This window comes from Zonotrichia leucophrys, chromosome 2 (assembly GCF_028769735.1).
Source record: "Zonotrichia leucophrys gambelii isolate GWCS_2022_RI chromosome 2, RI_Zleu_2.0, whole genome shotgun sequence".
In the NCBI taxonomy this organism is placed as follows: domain Eukaryota; kingdom Metazoa; phylum Chordata; class Aves; order Passeriformes; family Passerellidae; genus Zonotrichia; species Zonotrichia leucophrys.
The window spans coordinates 10,380,955-10,408,564 of record NC_088171.1 but is presented as its reverse complement, the minus strand read 5'-3'; the positions used below and the strand labels follow the sequence as shown (position 1 = coordinate 10,408,564).

The window sequence follows — 27,610 nt, the reverse complement described above, 5'->3', positions numbered from 1 at the left end:
AAAGTGTTAATGGTAATTATCTGCTAATGATGAAATCCTGTGCAAAACCTGCAGGTCCGTGGAGTTATAGAAAAGCCAAAACTCATGAAAGGTCTCTTCTCTATCTCATTAAGTGAAAAACTAGAAGTGAACTGAGAAACTCGTTCTTGATTATGTGGCAAAACACAGTGATCAGAGTCTGCACTGATAAACCAAAAGTCTGACCCATTGTCTGACCCACAGTGACACACTATAGACAATAAACCAGGATTTATTAACTTCTGCATTTCACAGAAACTGCCATTCTCATTTCTGAAAGTAGCCCAGATTGATCACTGCATTGTGGAACAAATCCAATATAAAATCAAACTCTGAATAATTTATGACAGTGCTTGTAAGCCTATATTAAAAAACTTCTCAAATGCACAAGTCCTCTAAAGGCCAGAAAAGAGTAATGAGTTTATATTTGTTTTATTTCTGCAGTGTAGACAGGTTCTTCAGTGTATAGTGAGAGACTGTTCATGACTTCAAATGATAGAAATTACTTTTTTAAATAAAAAAAAAGCCAAACTCCCTTTTCACAACATTGTTATGATTTTTTCCTGATTTTATCATAATCTTTGACTAAGACCAATGGCATTCCAGGTCTGTTTTTATTGTTATTGGCATATGTGGATTGAAAAGAACTGTTTCAATGAAAACTTCAATAAAGTGTCCAAAAAACCCCAACATAGGCAGAAGAGCCTACTCTTCCCAATACATCTAGGATATTTTAATCTCATTCTAGAATGGAGAGTCTAGCATTATAATAAGTTTCTAGTTTTTCTACTGCCTAAATACAAAAAGCACAATAAAAATAGGACATAGTACTAATTATACTGGTTAGATTGGCAGTACTGTTCTGGTTCAGAACATATTTCACCACTTATGTTGCCAGAAACGTGCATTTACACTTATGCTAATAAAAAAAAAAAAAAAAAGCTGTGAAGTTGGCAGCCAGGGCCATGATTCTCTTCATGATTCTCACCATATGATTTGCAGGTGGGGTCCATGGCTACTTATTTAAGGCTTATTAAAAAGATGGATATTTTGCCAATAGGCTTAATAGCTTTCTTCACCCTTGAGAAAAAAACCAAAAAACACTTATTGTTTTGTTTTTCCACTCTCTGTGCTTCCCCCCAGCCCCCACCACCCCTATGTCAGTACATATTAAAACATTTGAGAGGCTGATTCATCATTGTGGTGAGGCCACTAATTCTCATGATGAACATTTCTCTTTCCTTTGCTGTGAATTATTGACAGAATTAAGTAAACTCAGGAGTTCTGCCTACTAATGCCCAGCTGCATTCTGAACACCAGAAGCAATAAAAACATTAACAGTAACCCTGTTCCACTCCCCCAGGGCTGCTTTGCACATGAGACCCTGAACATTCTGCTGCTGCTCTGTCAAAATTTCTCCCAGTTCCTTCTCCCCTTCTTGTACTCAGAAAATAATTTATAATCCCTGTTTGGAGCTCAGAAAGGGGAGGAAACCTGTTGGGTTTTATTTAGGGTTGTCCTCCTTTGCTTTCCTTTGGCCTGTATTTAATAGGCAGAATGTGGTAGAAGATTGGAATATCAGAATAAGAAGGCAGAAGAAGGGTAGAAAAATGGAAAAAAGGTACTGCATCCTCTGTTAGTTTTGCTCATCAAGAAAACCTCAAATTTGTCACCAGGTTTATTCATTGCTCTGAAAAGTAGATGAAGGCTTTCAAATAACATTCCCTTTGAATGTAATAATAATTCTGGTGTTAAAGATTAGATTTCTGTGATCATAAGACTAACATTTTCTAAACTGGATCCCAACTGACTTCTGAAACTCAAAACCTTAAATTTCTCATGTCATTTGTCACCCTATTGATGAGTTTTGGGAGCTTGCTGTACTGCACACATATATTTAATGTCTCTTTTATGGTAATACAGATTACGACCTAAAATGTAATATAGGCTTCTTAAATCCATTATTCAAAACTTACATTTCTGTCACTGCAGTAGATTTGTGGTGAGTAATTTCAGCATTTTGGAAAGTAGCCATCAACTGAATGACTCAGAGCAGAGGGTTTTACACAAATGCAGATTATGACGATATAAATTCTTTCATAAAAAGATTGAATCATTGACAGTAAATGTTCTTAATAAAGATGTGTTCCAAGGGCCCAATTAACACAGTCTTTTTTTATACAACCTTTGTATTGTGAAACAAAGAACTTGTTTTAAAAAAGCTAAAATCACACATTCTTTCTAATTTAGTCTCATGTTTTGCATAAGTATCCTTCATTCTACATAATAAACTTATGGAGAGAAGGAGAATAATGTGTTCCTGGACATGAAAGAACAGGAGAGGCTTTAGAAAACCATTGAGGCTTTCATGTGGAGTAAACAGTGAGATAATTGTACCTGATTGCCAACCACATCCTGGGCTGCATCACCTGCTCTGTGGGCAGCAGGTGAGGGAGGGGATTCTGCCCCTCTGCTCTGGTGAGACCCCACCTGGAGTATTGCATCCAGCATAAGAGAGATACAGACCTGCTGGAGTGAGTCCAGAGGAGGCCACAAAGATGATCAGAAGGCTGGAGCAGCTCTGCTGTGAAGACAGACTGAGAGGGTTGGGGCTGTTCAGCCTGGAGAAGGCTCTGGGGTGACTTTATAGTGTGTAGGGATGGAATGTAAGGAAATAGTGCAGAAGGTAATCTCACCCCTGAGGAGTTGCAGCTGTGCCAATCACCAAAGATTAGGAACAGCCCTGCCCTTAATAGACCACAGCTGTGTCCAATGAGTGCTATAAAAGAGTGGGTTACCTGGTGCTGAAGAAAGTTGGAGTTTGCTGGCTGTGCTGTAGGAGAAGTCAGTGCTGTGAGGAACTGCCTATGAGAAATTGCTGAGGAGGTATGGGAGTTTTGAAATAAGATAATGTCTTGATAGTGAAATAGCTTTTGCAGCGAAGTAGGTTGGTGAACCTATAGTCTTTGTATGGATATTAAAGGGAATAGAGGTTGTTGAAATATAATCAAAATGGTAAAAATACATATAAAAAAGTAAAAACCAAGAGATAGAAAAGTATCTGTACCAATAGTAAATAACTGAAGGCTTCCTAGCAAGACCAGGTCTTGTAGGACATCTTCACGTTTGAATTATAAGAGTGTAGGTGTACACAAAGTAACCTTTAAGTAGTTGTAAATACAAGTGACAACTGAAGAAAACTAGGCTTTCCTAGATTATGTTTGTGTCCAGGTATTTCTTTCCAGGGAGTCAATACTAGTAAGCAAGGAAGTAGTAGTAAAGATAGTAGAGAAAGACTGGGAAGGCATGTTTTTTATTTTAGACTAGAAGCTGTAACTTTGAGGAGGAAAGCCACTTTAGGAAAGACGTGTGAAAGAAGGAAAGCACTAGAAGGTGCTAAAAAGGAAATTGTTAGACTCAGGGGAGATGCCTATTAAAAAGGGAATAATCTCCATATTTCCTGAAGGATGATTTAAAGAGAAAAGCCAAACCTTCTGTCATCAATGCACACTATCTAAATAAAGTATTTAAATCCACAATAATGAAAGAAGCAAGGGCTTTTTGTATGTATTTATCTCTCACATGGTAGAAGCCAAGTGCTATTTCAGCAGAAGTAAAAGTCTGAATGAAGAATGGCTCAGAAATAATCTGCCAGGGAACAGCAGAGGCAGTCTGCTCCCTGGGCAGCTGAGGAGGGGAACAGGACAGGGAGCCAGTCCCACCACACCTGAGCAAGGCAAGCAGGACAGACTGATCACCCCACCCAGGTTTAGCTGAGGCTCTGGGCCACAGCAAGCCTGTGGTGATGAGGGAGACCTGAGATCAGGCTGAGACATGAAATCTGAGGGTCTGGATCAATGGGAGGCATGCCAAGGCACTGATGTGGTGGCAGAAGAGCTCCAGTGCAGTTCAGACCAGGGGACAAGGTCTGGACTTAACAGCAGCTCCCAAGGGATGGAGTGGGGAGTCCCCAGTTCCAGCTTTTATTTTTGTAACAGCTGAAAGCAGTGAACTGGCCTTGAGCTGCTTCTAGGAGGGGGGAGGGAACTCAGAGCCCTGAGGACATCACAGTAAAATGGTGGTTTGCATAAGGAAGAACTCATATATAAAATATATGATTTGGATATCTAGAAGAAGATTGAGTGAAGGATAAAATCAGAATATAATAAGGCAACAGATTTTTCTTTTTTAAATATATGGCAGGAGAGACAGATAACAGACTTGAGATAAGGAGCACCTTTCTCCCAGAAAAGTTGCAAAAGGAAGAGGGGAAAGGAAGGATGTGGGCTAACACAGTATGTTGTTTAAGGAATGATTGATGGTTTCAAAATGAGTGAACTAAAACCAGAGAAATAAGAAGAGGCTGAGAATGACAATAGCACAGGAAAAGTGGAAAGTGATATCATGATTAGGCAAGAAAAGGCAGCAAAAAATGCTGAGGTCTACATCCAGAAAATTTGGTCACTATTAGGACCACCTGTTCCAGACACGCATGTAAATTGTTTGGCTAAGCAATTTCGATTTAGGCAACGGAGTTTTCCAAACAAGAAACAGGAAGTGCTATAAATGGGGTTCTTAAGAATGGAAATACACATCAGTAATTGGAGGCTGAGAAGCAGCACTCTAAACTCTCTGTCATCTGGATTAGGCACCTGTCTCAGTTGTGGTTAAACTTCCATTTTGAGACTGCAAGCCTTCAACTTTAACTTTGACACCTATGCTGTGATGGTGAATGAACCAGACATCTCTCAAAATATTTTTGTTAAAGGGTTTGTTAAGGCTGTTTTGTGGAACTCACGCTGCCAACCCTTGGCAGAAAGAGCCCACCACGCTGAAGAGACAACTAAGTAATTTTTGAGTGATTTCTCCATTTTCAGAGAATGTCATTGTATCTTCAGGCTAAGAAAGGACAGAGAAAGCTACTTCCCCAGGGAAGAATATAATTGCTTTATAAAAAACCCCAAACTTCAGTGAAATGGCACCCATCAAGGAGTCTACTTCTTACAGTTCCAGGGAAAAAAACAATCTGTCACCTAAATTGAACCATCCTCTAGGAGAATGAGGTTATGTCTTTGTTAATAAACTAATCCTGGGCACACTCCGGGCCTGAGCATGGGTATAAGATCATCCAAACTCGTGAACTGCCAGCATGGTCATGTCCATGGTGCAGTTTGGAGTGTTAAATAACATTTGCAGACAATGCCCAGGCAAAGTCTAGGAATATATTATAGCCCAAGAATCCAGGGAGGTAGGATGCAGCCCTTTTATTTTGAAGAAAAAGGAGCTAGAGTGAGAGAAGTCAGCCAAATGCATGTGAGCTATGCTGTGCTGATAAATACCAGGGTCAGAGAATTGTTGCTGGACCATTTCAATTATTTTTAGGAGCAGCCTGAAAGGACAGGTAACAGCATCCCGGAGTTATCTTGACATTTGAAGTTATGTATTGAGGAATCGTACAGCTTGATAGCAAGATTGCAATGGTACAGGCACCAGCTTTGGTTGTGGTCAGGTAAGTAGTTCCTTGATTTAAAACCTGTCCTTTAAGCCTGGTTTTGTGTCAGTGAGTAACTTCTGTCTGTGTTGACTCAGGGCTGCAGAATGTGAAAGCTTACAGGAGTAAGATAAGAAGTTTCAGAAAGTTAAAAGCCCAGTTCCCAGGGACTTTTAATAAGACCTGAGAATCCCTTAGGTCTCTTTGAAAATCCTATCTGAAAATAAAAATTGGATGAAGTGTAGGATTTATTGGTTCTGACAAAAAAAAAAAAAAAAGAAAAGCAGCAAGTTCTCAGACAAGCTGCAGACTAGAATAGCAGAAGAGAAGTGATATGAATTTTCTAACAAGTCTTGTCAGTTTTCTTGTCCTTATTAAGGAGAACAGAACATCTGCAAATGGGGCAGACATGATATTGAAAATAAGTCCTGAATCAATCAATTCAGCAAAGAACAATCTGTACTCATGATTTTGGTAAATCATCAAGCAGCTATTAACTGGAAAGCTAAATGGGGTCAGCAATTCAAGTCTGGCTGGAAGATAATAAAATCATAACAGCATCATAATATGCATTACTTAAATGTGAATAGTCAAGGCACATTTAAATTAAGTGTGGCTGGTTTCAGCTTCAGAATGAGACACCCATGTGTAGATGTGTCCTTGTAGGTGCCTATAATGAATGCGTTCCCCTTAATAAGATCCCATTATGGTCAATATGGTCTGTCAAGGCCGGAGGCCTTTTCAGCTGATCAGATGTGGGAAGTTCACTCAGAGTGAGCTGGAGAGCTGTGGACTTGTGTGACTACTGTGTCTGCTGGTCACCAGTCACAGCTGCTCCATTCTTTGTGAGAATGTGCCTTTTTTTGTCAAATTCATCACAAGAAACTTCTGCAACACTTGGATTTCAAGCAACGGTTTAGAATGATCTCCAGCATACCTTGGTTACCCTATTGACTCTTTCTTCTAATTAAAATACAAAACCCTTCACTACAAGATCTGTAGCCAGCTGATCATCTATATCCATGTGCTCTGTAGAAATAGGACTTGGAATTGAATATCCCATGGAACTCCTATAGCTATTTTTGGTTTATATTTATTAGATTTAACCTTGGTTCTATTTTTTAACTGTGGAACATCAGTGCTTACCAGTGAACCTGATGAGAGCAGGTCCCACACCACCCATGCATTCTCTCTTGCATTTAGCATTTACCTGTAGCAGTGTTGGCCTATAGCATTTACCTAAAGGAGTACAAAAGAATAGGGCAAACACATATTCACATTTCTCTACTTTACTTTTCCAGCCTTCAGAAATTTTCAGCTCAGGAAGTGCTAAATCAAAAATTATATCAGTCTTGTTTATTAATTTCTAGAATTTTGAGTCCTTCTTTAAAAAAATGTTCTTGTGGCTTGATAGGATGGTGAACTGGTGAACTTATCTCTTCATGTTTATGTCTTCCATGCTACTTAGGAATTTTTAATCCTTCTGTTTTACACACTCCTCTTCCAGCTGGAGAACAAGCTGAATCCTTTCACTGTTTTTTCTGGATTTACTTATTTGTCCATAACATGGGTTTTTTTGCAACCTAGCAGCGCAAGTCTAAGATTTTGGCCCTAGTAATAATTCTAAAAGGAGAGGTGAATTTCTGGTCATCTAACCTCTGTGTTGGCAAATACCATTTACAGAATAATTGTTATTCTAATCTTAGTTTGCACTAATGGCAAATAAACTTCATAAAAAACATGCTAATAAAAGCAATTTTTCACAATAGTGAAAATTCTGCCTTTTGGACTTTGATATTGAGAAATATTTTATAATTCTACTTTTTCTGAGGGGAAGAAAATTAAGGGTAACAAAGGTTTTCTAAATCAATAGGAAACAGATGTGATTCCCATGAAAATTCCTGCATTTAAGCTTCTTTATCTTGTTTATAATGTTTAAGTAAATCAGCTCTAAAATAAGTAGTGCTGTGGGGCAGAGGACATTGATTAACTGCCTGAGTTTGGAGGGCAGTTTTACTCAAATCCAATTTCATAGGCATCAAGACAAGTGGAAGATTTAAACTCATTTCAACATTAGGAAGACTTTTTAAGACCATTTATACAAATTGAGCGTGTTAGTTTTTTTTTTTAATTACTGTAATAACAAACAAAAGATCAGTTTTTCATGAGATTACACATAGATATTAATGGTAACTAAAGAACAACAAATGGGATGTACTTAGAAAAATTAAATTATAAATTAATGAGATGATGCTCTGCCCTGAACTAGTGTGGTTTTAAATCTCCAAATTTTCTGATAACTGCAAAAAGTAGGAAACAGTAGGTATGTGTTGAGTAGAATTACATTAATTGATGTAGGTTGGAAAAGCTTGGTACAGACAAAATGGTGGAGGTAAAAAAAGGCTTATATAATCTGTGAGGCTTTTGAATGGAAGGGAGTTGGAATATAGCTCTGGCAAAAGCTTGAAATTAAAAACCTGGGGTTTTAAGTGTAAGGAAATGCTATCATCTTGAAGAGAAATTTTCCTTTGAAAATGATAATTCTTTTGTTTTGTCATGATTATTATTAGATTCATTCATATGAATAGTAATTTTTCATTACTCAAGTGAAACTCAATTATACTTTTATTTTTCTACTTAAAAATGTAAAACAAAATTAGAAAAGTTTTAGACCAAAAATGTAAATTATTTCTTTTTAACTGCTCATGGTTTGAGCCTGGCACAGAGCCAGTGCCCCCCATGAAAATGCCTCACCCTGGTGTCTGCTGTGAGATGTGACCAGGAATAAGCAAAACAGGCTCTAACTTAAACATAAAAAACACTTTATTACCTAAACTACAGGAAAATAGGGAAAGAAAAAAAAGAAATTGAAAACCTTACAAAAAAAACTTTTCCTCCTCCCCACTCCCTGACTTTCCCAATCCAATACATTCTCTCAAAAACACCAACTGCCCAGCCCGGCACGACACTTTAGTATACTCAAACTGCAGTTCATGAAGAGGAAAGGAGTCCTTCTTGTTCCATAGGCTTCTCCTGGAAACACACTGAAACCTCGGATGCTTCCTTGTCACTTCGGCACCGCCCGGGGAAAAAAAAAAGTCCTTTTGCCGCTTGTGACATGTTCCTTCCATGCCCAGTGCTCTCACCACCGAGACATGGCCAGAGCTGCTTTTAGGGTTGTCTTTCAAGGATGCCTTGTCTCACTCCAAAAAGGCACAGTCTCTGCTTTTGGGACATCTGTCCCCCCCATATTTTTCCAACCCCCTGGGGCCGGGGGGTCCTCACGAATGAACCCTCCTGGTTTTGAGGCACTGCCTCCCCCTAAATGCAGTCTGTGTCACAGGAACAACTGAGTCCATGGCTACAAGAAAAAGTCCAGCCAAAAGGCCACTCCAAATCATCTCTCCCCATCCCATCATCTCCACAATCTTCGGGCCAAAGTCCTTGTCTCATCTCATCTCTCATCTCCCTTCTTATTCAGCTTCAGAGGAGGATTAGCATTTTTGCAAGGCCCCAATCATGCAAGAAAGGGTTAAAAGTTTTCAGTCTCTGTCTGTCCTGGGACGAGATGATACTCCCACACGTGCTGCTGCTGCGGCGGCCGGGCACTCTCCCGGAGGGGGGGGGGGGGGGGGGTGCTGGCCGCCCGATGTCTCGATGTCTCTTGGGGCTCCGCTACCCTTCTATCCTTGAAAGCCCCTCAACCCCCACCTCTGTCCAGGCCCCTGGCCTACCGCATGGCCGCCCCTCCCCCGCCCAGCAGCAGCGGGCTGGGCGGGGGAAGAGATCTGACCTCTTCGCCCGACGATGTCCCAAAGAGGAAGTGCCAGGGCAGTGCCTTGCTTTTAACCCCTGTGTATTCTCGGAGGTGTGTCCAAACCCCACTGGCTACACCAGGTGTCAGTATGAAACCCAAAACCTTCATTGGTTTGACCACAGCTTCCCAGAATTCCCACTCCTTCCTGGTCAAACCATGACAGCCAGGATATTTTACTTCTCTCAATGATGAGATGTTAGGTTTAATTAATGTTATTTTTTCTTTTTGGGGTGGTTTTTTTTGCCATTTTTGCATATAGCCTGGAGCAGAGCTGCCAGCTTTGGAAACAGAGGTTTTAACTAAGATGACATATACCAGTTGCTTCTGAAGTGAGGTCTGGGATTTCTCACCTCTCATTGTGAGCTCTGGATGAAGCTCAGGGTAGCAGATGCTCTCAGTCCTTCTTACCTGTTCCATCCCAAAGGATTCAGTTTTGTGTTTGCACTGTTCCCTTTCATCATCACAGGGCCAGTGACTGCTTTGATTTGCATTCTGCATAAAGTGTGTTGGGATTGAACTTGGCCAATTATATTCTTTTCCATTGAGCAACAATAGTAACTCTCTCTGAGAGCTTAAGGAATAAACTGCACTAATTACAAGGTATTATAAATTTTGTATTTAGAAACTTTTTTCAAAGTGGAGATAGATCACAGTGACAAGTCAGAGCAGCTGAGATGTAGTAGTGTGGAATAACTGATTACCTCTTGGCAGAAAGAGCAGTGATTTACTGGTGAGAATTTTTTCCTCTGTTCCGCTGACAATCACCAATAAATTACTATGTCTTTTCCCCCAACTTTAAATATTTACAAGCATCCCAGGAGAAAAATGTATTCTTCGTTCTCTGAACATACTTTCTGTGTCTTGTGTTATCACTAACTAAAGGTATTATAACACAGTGCTATTTAGTATCTCTCAGAATCACAGCTTTAAGCCATCTCTGTCTTCTGTTTGGCTATATCTCAAATCAGGTGACATGTTTCTCTTTCCTTTAAATCTGTCCCATGGATGTGTGATATTTAGTTGTTGAATGTACTGGAAATACAGGGATGAGTTAAAGCACTGACCTCCTGCAGGAAGCAGCTATCATTCATCTTGCAGTTTGGGACTGTCACATTTGGTTACTGAACAGCTTTTAAAGCAAAGTGCTCCAGACTCCTACTGAGGTGAATCAGAGGGGACAAAAAGTAATTTCTTCTGTCTGCACCCTGGAATTTTTGAGGTTTATGAGTGTGCTAGTACTGCCACTCTTACTTTTTTACTTAGGTTTCTAAAATTGGAGTAGTGTTTAATTTTGACAGAAACTGTGGGATTATTTTAAAATTTGATTTAGCATTTTAGTAAAAACTGAGGCCTAGACTGTAATTAATTCTGTCATTCCATTCAACTTGTCCCTCCAGTCTTGAATTCTTTTTATGTGGCTGTAGTTATTTCAATGTCCAGTTACCTTTCCTATTGTTCATACAACTTTTAGTTTTGACATTTTAGAATGCCATTCAAACACATTCTTTACATTATAACCTACTTTCTAGTGAAATAATTCTTAACCATAAATTTCAAACAGAAATGGGATAGAGGCATGCTCTGATATGTTAGGATTTTAGAAATTTCATTCTAATAAAAATGGAACTAAAATCAAGTAACATCTTAAAATATTGAAATAGGATTGCAAATATTATAGACTCAGTATTGCAAAAATTGGAAATACTATGAGATGCTTCCTAAGTCAGGATCAATCTTGTAATGTAATCTAAATCACATTTCACAAATTTCTTCTATAATTGTGAGCAGTGGAAGCTTATTGTTGGAAACTAATACTGTGTAATTTTATCTTGTATTTCATTGCTGGCAATTAAGTTTGATGAGTTGGCTGCCCTGTTATTGTGCTAGAGTCATGGAATGGTTTGTATTGGAGGGGACCTTAAGGCTCATATAGTTCCAATCCCCCTGCCATAGGGAAAAGCATCCTTAACTTGTCCAGGTTGCTCAAAGCCTCATCCATCCTGACCTTGAACACTTCCAGGGATGGGGCATCCACAGCTCCTCTGGGCAGCCTGATCCTGTGTCTCACCACCCTCACAGTACAGAATTTCTTTGTAATATCTAATCTAAGCCTGCCCTTTCAGTTTGGAATCATTCCTCCTTGTCTTGTCACTACATGGCCTTGTAAAAAGTCTCTCTCCATCTCCTGGTTTGTCCCACAGCCTCCTTTGATAACTCTGATTTATTTTTACCTGTGTAGTGTAGCTTAAAAGATTCTCATTTCTCAAAAAGTTTTCAATTGGGAACCTTTTGACAAGTTACTGTTTGAGGAGTTTGCAGGGAATGTTAGACAAAGTTTTTAAAGAAACTGGAAGCCAGATTTGTCCTCAGTTATTTGAAACAGAAAAATTCTTACAGGGTATATGTCTGTTTCCTTTATCATGAAAGCATATATTCTTTATATGCAGTAGCAAACTTGACAAAACTACGGAGAGTAATGAGATTTCAAAGCAGCAGTAAGGCACTGGGCTTTCAGTGGAGAGGGTCATTTGCAAGGAGTACAGCTGGCTTCAGTTTTAGTTTGGCCACAACCTGCAGTCAAGTACTTGGAATAATACATCTGACTACTCATCCTGTGGAATTCTAAGGTTTTATAGGAAATGGACAACAGAACAACATAGTACTCTTCAGTTCTGGCAACACGAGTATTAACAGTGCAGTTCATGCACACTTTAAGGCAGCATGAAGTTGCCCTGATGCTGAAAAAGCTGCCTGATGGATCTGGCCTCTCCAGAGCTGGCATTTAGCTCTGCTCCTGTGCTGCTCTCATCCTGCCCTGTCCTCTGCAGGCTGGGAGAAATAAACCCACCTAACACCAGCCAGAGGTGAAAGAGGCAGGAATGAACAGTCAGGGCTGTGACCATGCACTCTATGCCAGTATTAAATGCTCATGAAGTTCTTTTCCAGTGGTCTTTTTTTGTATCTCTGCAGATAATTATATCCTCTTTTTTCCTGAGACAGAGCCACAGTATAAGCTCCTCAAGGCTACTCATCTTCAAGGAGATATTATATTGTTGTGTCATTGAAAGATTTGATCCAGGACAGGTATTTTTTCTTAGAAAATGAAAGTAGCTGGAACTGCTAAAGGGGCAAAAATGACTCTATTAACTTGTCAGGTGTCAGGAGTTCAGGAGATGGTCAGATCACAGTTTCCACTGGCTCTGACCATTTTCTGCCAGTGTGTTTTAAAATCTTTAATTACATATTATTATTGTCTCAAACTATTAGGACTATTTTATTTTGCCCTCTGTCCTTTTGTCTTTAGTTACTGCATTGTCCTGGTTAGGTTGCTCTGGTTTCTCCCACCTAGAAGGCTGGTTTCAGTGATTTGGACAATGCTTTCAGGCACACAGTGTGGTTCATGTGCAGGGTGAGGAACTGGACTTCTGCAATTCTTGTGTGTCCCTTCCAGCTCGGGGTATTTGAAGGCAGAATGAAGGGGACAATCCAGCATGCATTACTTCAGCCCACTGCCCACAGCTCTTTGAGAACACAATCCTTCACTGCAGAGCAGGGATGCAGGGAAAGTGGCCTGAGAAAGCCAAGGAAACAGTTGTTAAAATGCCCTCCTAGTGAGAAACATGGAGTCAACAAACTCGGATACCTCCTAAAAACATTTTTGTGTTGCAAGTGGAGCCATGTACTCCTGATGAATCATGCTGCATCTGTAGTACAGCCACGTCCCAATGTGTCACATCAATAGGGGATTCAAAGGGAATGACAAGTAAAAGCAAGGAGTAACAGTGTGATGGAATGTAAGTAACGTTAGTGTCTCTTTTTTTTTCCATCATGCTACTTAAGAGGTCTGTGCTTTGATGTATAATACAAAAGGGCAGTAGTGGAGGGAAATGTGAAGGATGGGTGGGTGTTAGTGATGTGTAAAATAGCAAGCTTGCCTTTAAATGACTTGGCAAGGACCTAGCTGTGAAAAAAGGCACTGCTGACAACTTGGAATCCCCCTAAGTGTGATGTCCCTTCTCCTTGAGCAGTCTTAAAATTGAAACAGTGACAGGCTTTTAGATTTGTACATCTGCCTTCTCATTATTGAAAGTAAGTTAGGAAAATTTATATTAATTGATGTAATGAAAAGCTGAAGAATGGCGTTCAGTTGGAAAATTGTTTCCATTTATAAATAAGGAAGGTCTTTTATTGGCATGTATACCCATTTAAAATAAAATAGATTAGCAAATAAGCAGTATTTATTGCGATTCTATTTTATTCCTGTTGAAATATTTACCTGGTTAATGTCTTTGCTGATGATCTCTTGCACTAGCTTCTACACGGCTTTCATTTTGCTTTAGTTAAATTCTTGTAACTTGTGGCTTCAGGTAGAAACTCCTTTTAAGGAATGCATGCACTGTTTGGTATTTTTAAAATGAAAGTACAGAACTGCTCTGATCCCACAATTTGTGGAAAAATTATTCTGATGTAGTTAAAAATCTAATTAAACTTTCACACAGATGTTTTGTTCAGGAAGTGTTCTTTGCACTTTCGTCTCTAATATGGAATAACACAATGAACCAACCTGTGTAACTGCACACCAGCTTTGCAGTAACAATCCTTGAAGAAGTAAAGCTTAAAATTTATTAAAGAACAATGAGAGGAAAGAAGGGACTCTTAAAAATTAATTCTAAGCTCAAGGTCAGTTTGAAGCAGTGCCAGGCTCTCAATCTTCTACTGCTCTTAGCAAAGGGTATAGTCCTATAGATTAAGTGGGAAGGGCTTTTTCAGCTGCTGATGCACAGATCTGCAGCAGTTGCAGATAATTTGATTTCTTTTCCTTAAAAAAAAAGTAAACACATCCCCCAAATATGAAAATATTGCTGCTTTGGGATTTTTCTGCAAGTGCCTACATAAACAAGATAACCTGAATAATTAAAAGTGTGAATTTAAAGAGGATTTGTTGTGCCACATTTGTTAAACACCCCCACTCTGTGTGGGCACTCAGAAGTAAAGTGATGTTCTTTGAGTTCAGCTTAACTGCTGACTCAGCCTTTTCTTCACAGTATGGTTGAGGTTGGCAGGGAGCTCTGGAGGTCCTCATGTCCAACCCAGAGGCTCAGGCTCCTCAAGCCCAGGATTGTGTCCAGTTGGCTTTTGAGTGCCTCTGACAGAGGAGATGGCCCAGTCTGTCTGTGCCACCTGTGCTGGTGCTGCTGTTCCTTCTGGTGAAAGTGTTTCCTGATGCTCAGGGGGAACCTCCTGTGTTTCAGTTTGGGGAACCTCTTGTGTTTCAGTTTGTCCCCTCTGCCTCTGCTCCCATCACTGGGCACCACTGAGAAGAGCCTGGCTCCATCTTTGCCCTCTCCCTTCACATATTTCTGCATAAGATCTCCCCCAAGCCTTCTCCAGGAGTATCAGCTGTCCCAGTTTTCCTCACAGGAGAGATTCTCCAGTCCCTTCATCATCCTTGTGGCCCTTCCTTGGGCTCTGTCCATGTGCAGCAGTGCAGGTGTGGTCTCACCAGTGCTGAGCAGAGGGGAAGGATCACCCCTTGAATCCATGCCTTGAAACACTCCTCAAATGTAGCACAGGACAACATTAGCCTCCTTTGTTATATGGACCTAATCTTTTGTGGGAGCCTTTGGCACTTAAGGATTGAAAACTCCAATTTTTAAATTGCTCCCTTTGACTCATACACCTGGATAGTTTCTTAAATAAGTACTTTAAGCTCATTTTCCCACAGCTTTCTCTCTCAATGTCTCTTCAGTGAGTAAGACTTTAAGATTGTATAAGGTCATATCTATCACTCTAGCTTTTGGAAGTTTGATTTAATAAATACCTGGAAATTAAATTTTAAAAAATGCTAATGTATAGTTAATATATTTTCTGAGATGTGCTAGGAAGGGGCTCACTGTTACTGTGTCCTTCTCTGCATTGGAATTTCTACACAAAAATGCAAATTATGCCATGTTTTCCACAATACTTCCTTCATCTTTTCTGGCTTTGGGATTAGCCATCTGGTCTTTGGTCCAGGGCTGACTTCAGCCAGGTTGTGAGAACAGTAGGAGAACTGAAGCTATTGCAGTAACCTGCACTGCTGATAATTCAGTGCAATTTACCTCTCTGGCTTTCCTAGATATAATACAGCTCAGTAATGCAGTAGCTGTGGATCCAGGATGCCTCTCAGTCTTGGATACCCTGTTATCTCTCTCAGATGACATGTTGACCCTCCTTCTTATAACAATAAAAATTGTTATAATCAAACACAGATATTACTGCCCAGCCTGGGATTTGGGACCAGTACAGCTACGTGCTAACCAAGTGCACAAGTTGGGGTAATTTATCAGAATTCCAGTACATAAAGAACCCACAAAGACATTCCTAGCAAATTATGATGTTGGTGTTAAATGATACATGGCGAACATGCCCCTACATTTAGGGGGATAGAACATAAGTAAATAAAGGTAGTATAGAAAGTAATCTTACCCCCCTAAAGAGTTGCAGCTGAACCAATTATTAGAGATTGGGAGCAGGCCTGATTTTAACAGGCCACAGCTGTAGCCAGTAAGAAGAGTGTTATAAAAGAGTGGATTGGTTGGTTGAGGGAACTGGAGTCAGTTGGCTGCTGTGGGGACAAGGAAGAGTCAGTGCCTGGAGGAGCTGCCTACAAGAAACATCAAGGAGGTATGAAACTCCAGCAATATGGAACCCTTGCAATGAATAGAACCCTTGGACTATATATGGCAAAACCTACATACTTTTTTTTTTTCTAGATAAAAAGATGTGTGCAGTCAGAGGCATTGCCACCTGGTAATTTAAGAACTTGCTAGGGTGACTGGTGAAGATTTACTTAGGGTGTAAATATTTTAAATAGCCTTGGATTCATTAAGCATTTCTTTCTCTGGCAGAGCAGAGAACTTATCTCTTTATATATTTATATAGTAATTTTTCGTCTTGGCATGGAAAAGTAGTTGAATCTCTGGTACCTAATTTCTTGCACACTAGAAAATGATATGGATTAATTGAATCAAGATGAGCTTTAAATATGTTGTTTAGTGAGAAGCTTGCATTGCAATTTTTTCTTTCAAAAGTCTCCTTTTCATGTCAGGATGACTGGGAAATGTATAGTGTAAATTCAATTTGAGAAGCCTCTGGTAGGACTCTTCCTGACCTGTACTCATACTACGTGTATTATTTATCATCCTCAGTGTTCTGTTTCTGCTGTTCTTAGCACGTGGCTTTGTTTCATTCAAGCAGTATATTGACTGTGAGGACTGCTTAGGAGCAAACTGTACAAGGCAATGAAAATCCCTTTTAATTTTTATTTTAGAAGTTCGTGAGGAAAATTATAAGGTGCAAGCAATACCAATATAAAATTGCTCGCATTTTGGTTATGTATTAATGAAGAAAAGAATTACTAGAAATGAGTTCAGGTAAAAATCTTCCATTTTCCCATTGTGTGTTTATCTCAGTTTGCACAGATGATGTGTGCCATGAAATGCATCCAGTGGGCAGGAAAGTGAGGAGGTAATACAGCTGTAAGATGGAGACAAGATCTTCAATGAAGTTTTTTACCTGATAGTAAAATGAGTTTTGAATATTTTTTCAGTCTCTAAGAAATAAAAGCAAAATAACTTTTAAAGCATTTCTTAAAAACCATAAAAATCTGCTGTAATACTTAGGCTTCTTACAGATTGGCAATTTGATTCTTGGTTTCAAATTCCTGGGTGCTTATCCTTTCTCCCCAAGCAGTCAATAATACTCCTGCTTTGATTTAGCATTCCTTCAGACAACTCTTTTTGGATTGGGTAATTTTTACTTTTGTACAAACTTTTCTGCATTGCTTCTGGTCACTTGTGCAGAGTTATTACAAGGGAGGTAAATGTGAAGGGTTTGAGTCCTGCTTGTTCCATAGAGCAGGGTTCTCTCATGGTCTGTTTTCTTTCCTGTCTTATGGCTGTCACCTTCAGTTTGCTCCTGCTGTGCTTTCTGTTCCATTTCTTGTTTGGCCAGTGTCAGGAACTTGGGCTTGTTACCCTGGTGGGGATCCATGCTGCTGATTAATAGCACAAGTGGCTAAAAATAGATGAAGTTCAAGCAGGAGACGTTTGCTGATAATGAAATGTTCTGCCTTTTATCCAGGGCTCTCAAATGTGATTTTAATCAGGTGACAGAATGGCCACTACTGCTCACAAAATGAAGGAACTGATGTATCATTTTTTAAAGTCATCCTCTGCAGAATGGAAACTTCTTTTGAGGAAAACAGAAGGCACAAGCATGTTAATCAGTTTAAATGTTATCTGCAGTTATTTTTTTTTTTGCTGTGGATGAGAGGCTTCTGCTGAGGGAGGCTGTTAAGAGTGTTGTGAAGAGCATGTGACAAATATCTTTTATCCCTTTTCAAAGTGGGAGTCTTGTGTCCTTGTTTAACTGAATATAAAAGGTTTTGCTTGAATTTGAAATTCTGAAATCTATATAGCAATCATAGGTGTAATTATTTTATTGCTTAGCTGGAAATACACCTTCAGGTACTTATTTTTTTTTCCTCAATCTGTATGTAAGTTGTAATTACTCTTGCAATGTAGTTTAATTATGGTTGTTATTGTCACATGGAAAGCTGAATACAAGCAACTTCAGGCAACTCTCATACCCCTTGACATTTTTCATCAGTATTGCTACAGTTGGGTGCTCGGTGCTCTTTTATCAAGGATAAATATCAAGGATAAATTTGTCAAGAATAAATTATCTTTCCACAAGGTGATAGATCTGTAATGCACAATTATAAATACTAGACGTTATGCTTTATGTCGTAAACATTAGAAGTTATACTCTACTGGCACTAATAATTAATCTTCAGATGTATTGAAAAGATTCTACTCATCTAGAACTTGAAAAGCAAGGCAGAAGAAAAGTGTGCACTTTTATGGGAGAGCTGATGACAAAGGTTATGTAGGTAGTAAAATGGTTAATTCTTGATCTCTTTTGTCATATGCTAATACATTTCCAAAAATTTCATTTCTAAAGCTTTAACTAAAAGTTTTGTACTTTTGAGAAGATTGATCTTCTTGGAAAAGCTGAACTGGCAAGTTCTTTGATATGCTTAAATTAGAAGCATGATATGTTTGCCCACTGGAAAGGAAAAGCCAGAAATTTTACAATCATTCAAAGACAAGTAAAACTTTGTGCTTTTTTAACATACTCAACTTGAAAATATTGTTTGTGTATAAAGTAAGAAAATATCATAAGCCTGAAAAATGCTCCTGGTTGGATATAACCTATACATGTTTGCATTACTTTCCTCATTTGGGCACAAAATACCCTACCCTACCTAAATCTCCATGGCATTTGCATCACAGAAGTCTGCCTTTAACTGAAAGTAAAAATTACTGTTCAAAGTTAGAAAGATAAATACACTGAAACCTGATTTCCAGCCTAGACAAAATTCTAGTATTTGGCTCTTTTATACCTTAGGACTTATGACTGAAGAATAAGAAAATAATAAATTCACTTTACTGATGAAGTGATTGGAGTGCAGTGAAGATGGCCATGCTTTCTGCTGTGTAAAACAGTTCATCTTCTGCTCATGGCTTGAAAAAAATTCTGACTATTTTATGGTGGAAAGGGAATATACTGAGAAAGTAAGAGAAAAACAGGGAATCATTTTGATCTAATAGGCTTGTAACAGATATTGGGAGCCAAAGGCCTAATGCATTAAAGTAGAAGAAAAAAGCAGTCAGTACTCCTGTATTAAAAAAAACCAAACAACCCAAACCAAAAACTTTTACAAATGTCAGGCTAGACACTTTTCTGTTCTCTTGGAGTATTTTATGCCATCTGTCTAGACTGTAAGATCTTTAAGGCAAAATGAGATACACAAGTGGCACATGGACCATTGCTAGTACTGTTAATTGCTTGGTTTTCACAACATCTGGCACACATTATATAACACATTTTCTTCTGCCTGTTAAAAGCAGATAACATTTATTTACCTGCCTGTCACTAGGGCTTTGACGAGTCTTATGGAAACCAAAGGAATAAATGAGCCCTGGAGGTGAATTGAAGCTTTTTAGACACTCCAGTCCAGACACAGCCTCTAACTCTAGGTTTTTAAGCAGTGTCTTGCCTCTCACTGGAACAGTTTTCTGATGTTCTCTCCCTGAACATCTGTTGATGGCCACTTTCATAGCCAGAATCCAGGGCCAGACAGAAGTCCCTGTTGCAAATGGCCAGCCTGATGTTCGTAAAATTTCCTCACTACTGTGGGACCCGTTAAGTTTCATGGTGGTGGTTTTATTGTGCCATCAGTGCCACCTCAGTTGGCTGAATGGCAAGAGTCATAAAAGGGGAAGAAAAACATTTTATCTTCTGTTGCCTGTTTCCTTCTACTGAGCTGAGGAGATATAAAAGAGCCCTTGGAGTATCAGAATTGAAAAGCCTCAGCTGGAAATGGTTGACAGCATTGCCTCCAACAGAACAGGAAATAAAATGGGACCAAAAAGTTCACTGTGCAGGAATAGCATATACAGAGTTAAGCTTGAAGTGGGTCACATAACAGGAATTTATTCTTTTTTTCCCCCCATCTCATTTTTTCTTCTGGCTTTGAACCATTTCTTTTAAAAATGAGACCTCTTCAGTTAGTCATCATAAATTAGTCATCCACCAGTGTTTGAGGAATTGGCCCTAAGTGAACTAGGCTGGTGTAGTAAAGTATAATTCAGCTCCTGTGTAGCCTTTCTTTGTGAGCAGGGCAAATGAGCTTGGATGTGGTCTCTGTTTCTTTTGCTTGGATTCCAGCTGCTGTGACTGGCTATGGAGGGCTCCTGCATGGCTGTTCTCTATTAGGACCTCACTGCAGAAAGGAACCTGCTGGTGCTGTGCTTACATCTCTCTGACTGCAGGAAACATCCAGATCCTATCTAGCCATATTTATCTGCATGAAGCTGCAGAAGCTAAAAGTCATCCCACGGTGTTTTAGCATATGCTGAAAAATGAAATACTGTCAAACTCCTACAGTACTTGAAACAGACTTGAAATAGCCTTACAGTTTTGCTCCTTTACACTTTTTCTGTAGGGATCATTCAGGGATTCAGATGCAGTGGGGCACAGAAATAGAGAATGAATCTCTCACTTGTTGAAATGAAAATTAACCTTCTGAACCAAGATGGCTTTCATGCCTACTTTTTGTGTTACACAGAAAGTGCAGAATGAATAATTCAATAAGTGATACCCAAGTTTATAATTTGAAAAGAGAAATGTCTGGAAATTTTCCATGAATGAGATCTTTGTCATTTAAGTCTGATTGCTACCAGCATAGATCTTCATAATTTTTGAAGCCTAATTTCTACCAGCATAGATCTCTATCATTTTTTAAGCTTGATTGCTACCAGCATAGATGATGGTCTAAAAATATGCTAACTGTTGTTCACACCTATTCAGTGTAGCCAACAAGGAAATTTCCTGTTTTGATCAGCAGTATATGTCTGCAAAATAACATTCTTGGTTCCAGTTGCAACAAGTAGGAATTTGCCATTAATTTTAAGGTGGCTGAATTTCATTTTTCTGTGTACAGTTAAAACAACTTTATAGATGAGAGAGGTATTGAACATCAGTGCCTTATCATACACAATTATGAAGGCATCCATCCTGATTTGAGGGCGGTGGGTGCTGTCCTACTTGAATTTTGCAGTTAATTACTTTTCCTGTTGTGTGTGTATGTGTACTTGATGAGAGTCTTCTCCACAGTCTGGTTTATTACCCCATGATTTTACAATGACTAAGTAGTGATTCAAGGAAGATTGAAATGTTAATTTCCTTTGTTCTCCTATTCTTTAAGAGGCCAGCATAGGTAGGGTGAACTCCACTAAAATAATTTTGGTTCTAATATTAACTGCACAAGTACAGAATGAGATTCTACCTTCTCATTGAGTTGAAAGAAGAAAAGCCCCCAAGCTAAGGTTTCTAAATCATCATCTTACTCCCACAGATGATAATTTTCAAGTGGAAGATGATTATTTCTGGAATCAAGAATCTTTCTTACTTCCTGATGTGTCATTTTTATTTTTTTCTAAGTTGCATTTAAATACTCTTTAGGTATAGATATCACACATAACAAAAAAATATAATCTCAAATGCCTTGGCTAGAGGTAAACCTGTGAGGAATGTTCTGGATTTTTTCATATGTGCAATGATTATTCAAAACCATTCTTTTCTGTATCCAGAATGATTTTTAGACTGCAGCTGTCTTGCTGAATATTCATTATGAAATACTTGTATTTAAAAATAAACCCCTTAGTTTTGTTTCTATCACACCAACTTGTCTTTCAATATGTGCCAGTGACCTGGCATGGTGACTGCATCTCTGAGCCTTAGGTCTCCATGGAAAATCTTCATAATTTAGATGTCTTTTTTTGTAAAAATATCCAAAAATATGTAGATAATGTCAAATATTTTTAGGAATGGATCCTAAAAATGTAACACACAGTTATTTAGCTGTTTTATACCTTCTCCCTTAAAAGCCCATGTGGGGCTACTCTCTCTTGTCCTAGGCCCCCATTTCTACCCTCATACTTCCAGGAGCTTTCCAGCTTGGAGTTATTTCTGATTCACAGAGTTACTTATTTAATAACAGAAGGCATTCTCTGTGACTAGAGCAAAATATAGGGAAGGGGAAGCATATTTCTCCCTTTTCAAGTAGAAAGAAAGGTTAATTCACTTTTGTATTCCTAATTTAGCTGAGAAACAGCATCTCTTCTATAATGCAGCAGAAGCATTTTCCCATTTAATTCCTGAACATTTAGGATCCAAACTTTTTTTCAAAAATCAGTGAAGGCCTGTCAGTGCCTCTACCAGGAACAAGAAACTCCCTTGGTGACTGTTCCACTCTATATTGTGGCAATATGACCACCTGCAACGCTGGAAAAGGAGGCACAGAGGAGCAGGCAAGCCAAGGTTACAATGCTCACGGAACTGGTGTCAGGCAGAGACATTCAGCAAACCTGGGAACCTCATGAAGCAGTTCAGTGTAGGGGGATAGAACATAAGTAAATAAAGGTAGTGTAGAAAGTAATCTTACCCCCTAAAGAGTTGCAGCTGAGCCAATTACTAAGGATTAGGAGCAGGCCTGATTTTAACAGGCCACAGCTGTAGCCAACAAGAAGAGTGTTATAAAAGAGTGGATTGGTTGGTTGAGGGCACTGGAGTCAGTTGGCTGCTGTGAGGACAAGGAAGAGTCAGTGCCTGGAGGAGCTGCCTACAAGAAACATCAAGGAGGTATGAAACTCCAGCAATATGGAACCCTTGCAATGTAATGACAATAGAACTCTTGCAATATAATGACAACAGTTCAGTACAATGTACAGGGCCTCCTTTTTTAGTTCTTCCTTCCTCTTGAGTCCTTGTATTGCCTGAATCTGTATTTTTCAAACATATTCAAGTGACTGAGTCTTGACAAAATTACCAGTTTTGAAGAGGCTGACTTTTGGTTTTCTGACATCTTATGGAACACAGTAGAGAGGTCTCGTCTCGGGTAACCGCAAGATCACTGTGAGAAACCTGCAAGACAAATTGGAAAAAATAGAAATTGTATGGCATGGCATACTTAGATTATTTTAGAAAAGAAGTCTGGGTTCAGTTGCCTCCCAAAGGGCACCTTGAGTTGTTTCAGGTGCTGTGGGTATTCTGCCTAATGTCTCTGACACTCCAGAAAGGACTGAGTCTCCTACCAGATCTCTCAGTGCTGTGTGGATATCTCAGGCTGTGGTATCTCAGATGGCAGTAGAAGAAAATGTTTTGACAACAAAGTCCAACCCCATTTTATTGCAGAAATAGCAATAATAACAATAATCATGAATATGTTTTTAATGCATATATCCTGTAGACATGCTTAATAAATTTGTTTCTGTACAGGTATAATACAGATATATATACCTGTAGTTTGCAAAGACAAGCTCTGATACTGAGTTTTGCAGAGTGCCTGGTGCTGACTGGAGGTGGGAGAGCAGAGGTGCAGCAGTTAGTGAGATTAGCAATCCTCTTTGATGTGTAATTGCAGCTGTGTGCTTCGTGCTTTTGTGTGCCGTGCCTCCCGCTGGGGCAGGCGCTGCACACTCAGGAGCTTTGCAAGTGAAAACATAATGTACTTTATTATTCTCCAGAAAGGGGAGGGAGAAACCAAGCAAAAAATAACAAGAAACAAAAGCAAAGTAGATTTAGCTTCCCTTCATCATAAAGGAAAAAAAGAACGCAGTAGGAAAATAGCTTCCATATTTTTAGGCATTTGTGAGTCACCCTAAATCTCTTAGGATATTTTAGTAAAAATTATATTAAAAAAGCTTCTGTGAAGTAATGAACTCATAAGTTTTTCTGTGTGACATGTTTCAGTTGCCTTTTTTAATGTTTCTTTTTAACTTCCTCAGGGTAAAGAATCAGTTATCCACCTGGGAAAGCAAATGTTGTGAAGTGAGCCATGTGGATCGAGAGAGGAAAAAAGACTGGGTAGTATTTTCTGAGGTTGGCTGTGGCATTCTGTAGTTCTACACTAGACTGTCAGTAGTAGCAATAAAGGTGTTCTCACCTCTGGGAAAGTAGGGGATGGTGGGATAATCCATGGCCAAAGTCACTGTCCTGCCCTTAAGGACCTTTTTGGCAACTGTAGGGTCTGGGTTTAGGCAGGTGTGGTGGAGATAGAGAATGGGTTAGAATAAAGTTATAGTTGTCAAAAAATTACAACAAGGGAATTACATCCTTAGGGAAGGTTTTACCAGCAGTGCAGGTAAAGGCTTGGAAGATCTGGAATGATAAAAGTCTCTAGTACCCAGCGGTGATTTGAAAGCTTGTGGACACTTTCATATCCATTATAGAATTAAAGTATTACAGCTAAAAGCATCACTAACTGAGCAGTAATTATCTTTTATATGTGCTCTACCTTTAATCCAGAATGACATAAATTGTGTGTTATTACATCATCAGATGTCAATGGGCAGAGCTGCTGAGTGTAAGAAAGTGAGGATTTTCTGAGAGGTGAGGAGGATACAGGTATGTCCAAATACTGTCAGCCATGAGTGGCTCTCTCCCCCTTCCTCACATTTGCTCCCTGTCCTCATATTTTATTTAAATTGGGAATTTGAATAGGCTGGGTTACTCTGATGTAACTCTCCAGTAGACTTGTGCCACTTGAGGACTGTTTGTTCATTGAACCTACATGTAAAATAATATTTTTAGTTATGTAAAACTGCTAAAAATTTTGGCAATTACTTAAGAAATGACACAAAAGGTTTTTTGATTTTGTTGTTCTGTCACCACATGAATGGCTGAAGGCAAGTTGAATTGATAGCCAAAGTGTCTTAGCTGTAAAAATCCTAAAAAATATTCTATGAGCAACATTTCGCCTCCATGTACCCCTCTGTAAAAATGTTCCAGGATGTTATTCAAAAGGAAGAGAGCTGTAGATACAGAGATTCTTGTTCTGGTCCTTGACCTGATACTTTCCAACTGCCTGCAGGAAACTGAAGCCATCTTCTCAAAACAGGCCAGTGCTTGCTTTGAATCTGATAGTGAAGTTTTATTTTTAACAAAGCTCAGTGAAGAGTAGTAGCTGAGTTCTGTTTCCTTGTACAAAGTAGTGTGTAATAACGCTTCACATTTTAGTTTGACATACCAATAATGAAACAATTTCAGGTCTTTCAGGCATTCTTGTCACAGTCCCATCTTGGTTTGAAAGAATACTTCAAATGAGGTTGCACATTAGAAAAAAGTCATTTACTCATCTGGGCATAATTTTAATATTCTTGTGCCTTTACTTCTGCTGCATGATGTATAGGTTGTAGAATAGAGAAAAAAGGTCACAAAGCTTTGGATTTTTAGGGTGATTTATTTGTTACTTTTTTGTGTTTGTTTTTTTAAGGTCTTCTAATTAGGGTGTTTTGTAAACACTGCATTGATGTAGAGAGCATTGCATACACATTGTTCCTTGCTTTGTGTAGAGTATTGGATTCAGAAGCAACACAAAATTAGATTTGTAATATATTCATCAAATAGAAACTCTCCAAGTATAGTTTTAAACATTATGTTTTAATGTTTTGGCTGAAATTCAAATCCTGAAGGAAGAAAAATATTTTTTTGAATAATACTGGTTCATTAGAATAATTTAGGAATTTTTAAGAGGGCTCCCATATGAGATGCCAGACTGATTCTAAACCTTGCTGAATATCATGTCTCAGAGAATTATGCAAATGCTGGTCAACTGCAGACTGAAGGCTCATGTGTGGAACTTCATGAAATATTAACATCAAGAATTTTTTGGAGGAAAAAACAAAATCAAGTCTTTAATTAATGAATCTTTGGAATCAACTTGCAAAACTATCAATGGGATTATTGCAAAACAACTTCTGTTCTCAGGATGCCTCCAAGAAATGGGAGTCCCTTTCTTCTAAATTCTCAGAAATCCCAAGACAGAGTCCTGTAAAGTCAGTGTAAGATGCTAGCAGGGAAATGCAGGGCTGTTCTTATCTCTGCCACTGGCTTATCTCTGCACCTTGGACTTTTTATCACTTTTAACACATCATTCATTACAGACATTTCTTTGGAGATTATTCTCCTGCACTTCCTTTCTCAGACCCTCTTATTTTCTCCCATTTCCTCTTTTCTTGTAGATTTTTCTTCTTCAGTTTTTGCACAGTGAAGAGTTCACTATTACCTCTGTTCTCCCTCCATTATTTTCTTCTGAATTTGTACCTTTTACTGTTTCCCGTTTTCTAAGTTTCCTCAATCCCCTTGATTCTATATATTTGCATAGAGAAAAAAAGAAAATGAGAATAAAAAAAAGGAAAAACCCTTCTGAAGTAACTGTTTGTAATTCCTTTATGAATTAATAGGTCTCATTTTTTTTTTTCATTGTGTATGCTCTAGGCTAATTATTGTTACTAGGGAGAGGCTGGATTCAGCAGACAGAACCAGCTCTGGAGTTCAGAGCAGCTTGGTGGAGCAGTGGAGGAAGATCCTGATTGGTGAATAGTGATGTGAAATTCCCCATTCCTTTTTCTTTTCCATTATGTGCCTCCTACCTGGTAACTCTCAGTAGCAAAGAATATCCAGGAGAGGATACGGAATGAGCACAGAGAAGTCTGTAATATGGAAATAAAGTTTACAAAGGAGAAACAGCAAAGACAAAGAAACTTAAACAGAAAAAAAATAGGTTTTTGGGCCCTAATTCCCTGCTCAGATACTTCAATTCCATCAAAATCAACAGGCATTGGAGGCCAAGGTAATGAGAGCTGGTGTCTCTATGGCTACAGTGTAGCAAAGGCTTTTGTCTACTCTTAATGGAGAAAAGCACCTATATAAACTCCTGACAGCATCTAGCCTTCAGATTATTTTTTTTCTTCATAAATGGATTTGCTCAAGTGCAGTTTCTCCTTGGTGGTTAAAGGAGTGCAACAGATGAACTTCTGGAATCTGAGAGGTTCAGTCTTCTAATGATATTTTTCTTTTTTTTTCCAGAAAGAGAAAAATAGTCTTTTGTGTACTTTTTAGGAAGGAAACAGAAGATGAATTCTGGTGTTACTCAGCATGAACACTATTTGTCATGTTTCAGAATCATCTCTAATTTTCTTGGCTTCCTCCCCAAATTGCTTTAATCATTAGGCTTTTTCTTAACTACATCTCTGATGTGTGTCATTATTGTGGCTGCCTCTCAACAACTAGCCTAGGGAAAAAAACCATCTCACTGGTCTCACAGAGTAGGCAGAGCTGCTTCACAGACACAACAGCAGGATGTATTCTAGGACAGCTGGCTCTACTGCCAGCCTCAGAAACATCAGGGTGAGTCAGGAGTAATTAGAGCTCAATTACTGGTCAAAATCAAGACCATTCACTCTCAGTTCTTTCAAATAGGTGCAATTTCACAAAAGTAAGTAGAAGCAGATCATTTAACTCTGTGATAAATTTAAACATCTGTCTGCAATGGATTTTGAATCAATACAGAATAGATTTAATTCTTTATCAGCATAGCAGAGCATTGTCCTAATTCTGTCCCTTGTCATTGTGATGCCCATGTAGGGCTTTCAAACATAACAGCCCAACAGGACTTGAACAAAGCCACAAGGTGCTGCACATGGATTGCTTGTCAAGAAATAATTTGTATTGATAGGGACAGCTGAGTTCTTGGTAGCTTTAAAAAAATATCTAGTAGATAAACACTGTTATGATTTTTATTTCCTGTGGAAAGGGAGTTTTGGGCATCTTAGTAAGAACTGTTAAATCTGATGTGCTTCCAATATCCCTGTGTGACCTGTTTTTCTTAACTC

At 38.9% G+C, this 27,610-nt stretch overlaps 1 protein-coding gene and 1 long non-coding RNA gene across 4 annotated transcripts in view; both read left to right on the top strand.

The window, feature by feature from the left end:
- Positions 1 to 27,610, top strand: part of PTPRN2 (protein tyrosine phosphatase receptor type N2) — a 634,908-nt gene that overhangs the window by 31,861 nt on the left and 575,437 nt on the right. The window lies entirely within an intron of this gene.
- Positions 2,838 to 24,335, top strand: LOC135443587 (uncharacterized). 3 transcript variants are annotated; one of them, XR_010439073.1, is made up of 4 exons: positions 2,838 to 2,904; positions 5,401 to 5,527; positions 23,723 to 23,801; positions 24,243 to 24,335. It is a non-coding gene; the product is annotated as an uncharacterized LOC135443587 (long non-coding RNA). The 3 variants fall into 3 exon arrangements; XR_010439072.1 differs by having other exon boundaries at positions 23,723 to 23,816; positions 24,243 to 24,331; XR_010439074.1 differs by lacking the exons at positions 23,723 to 23,801; positions 24,243 to 24,335 and adding an exon at positions 17,451 to 17,584.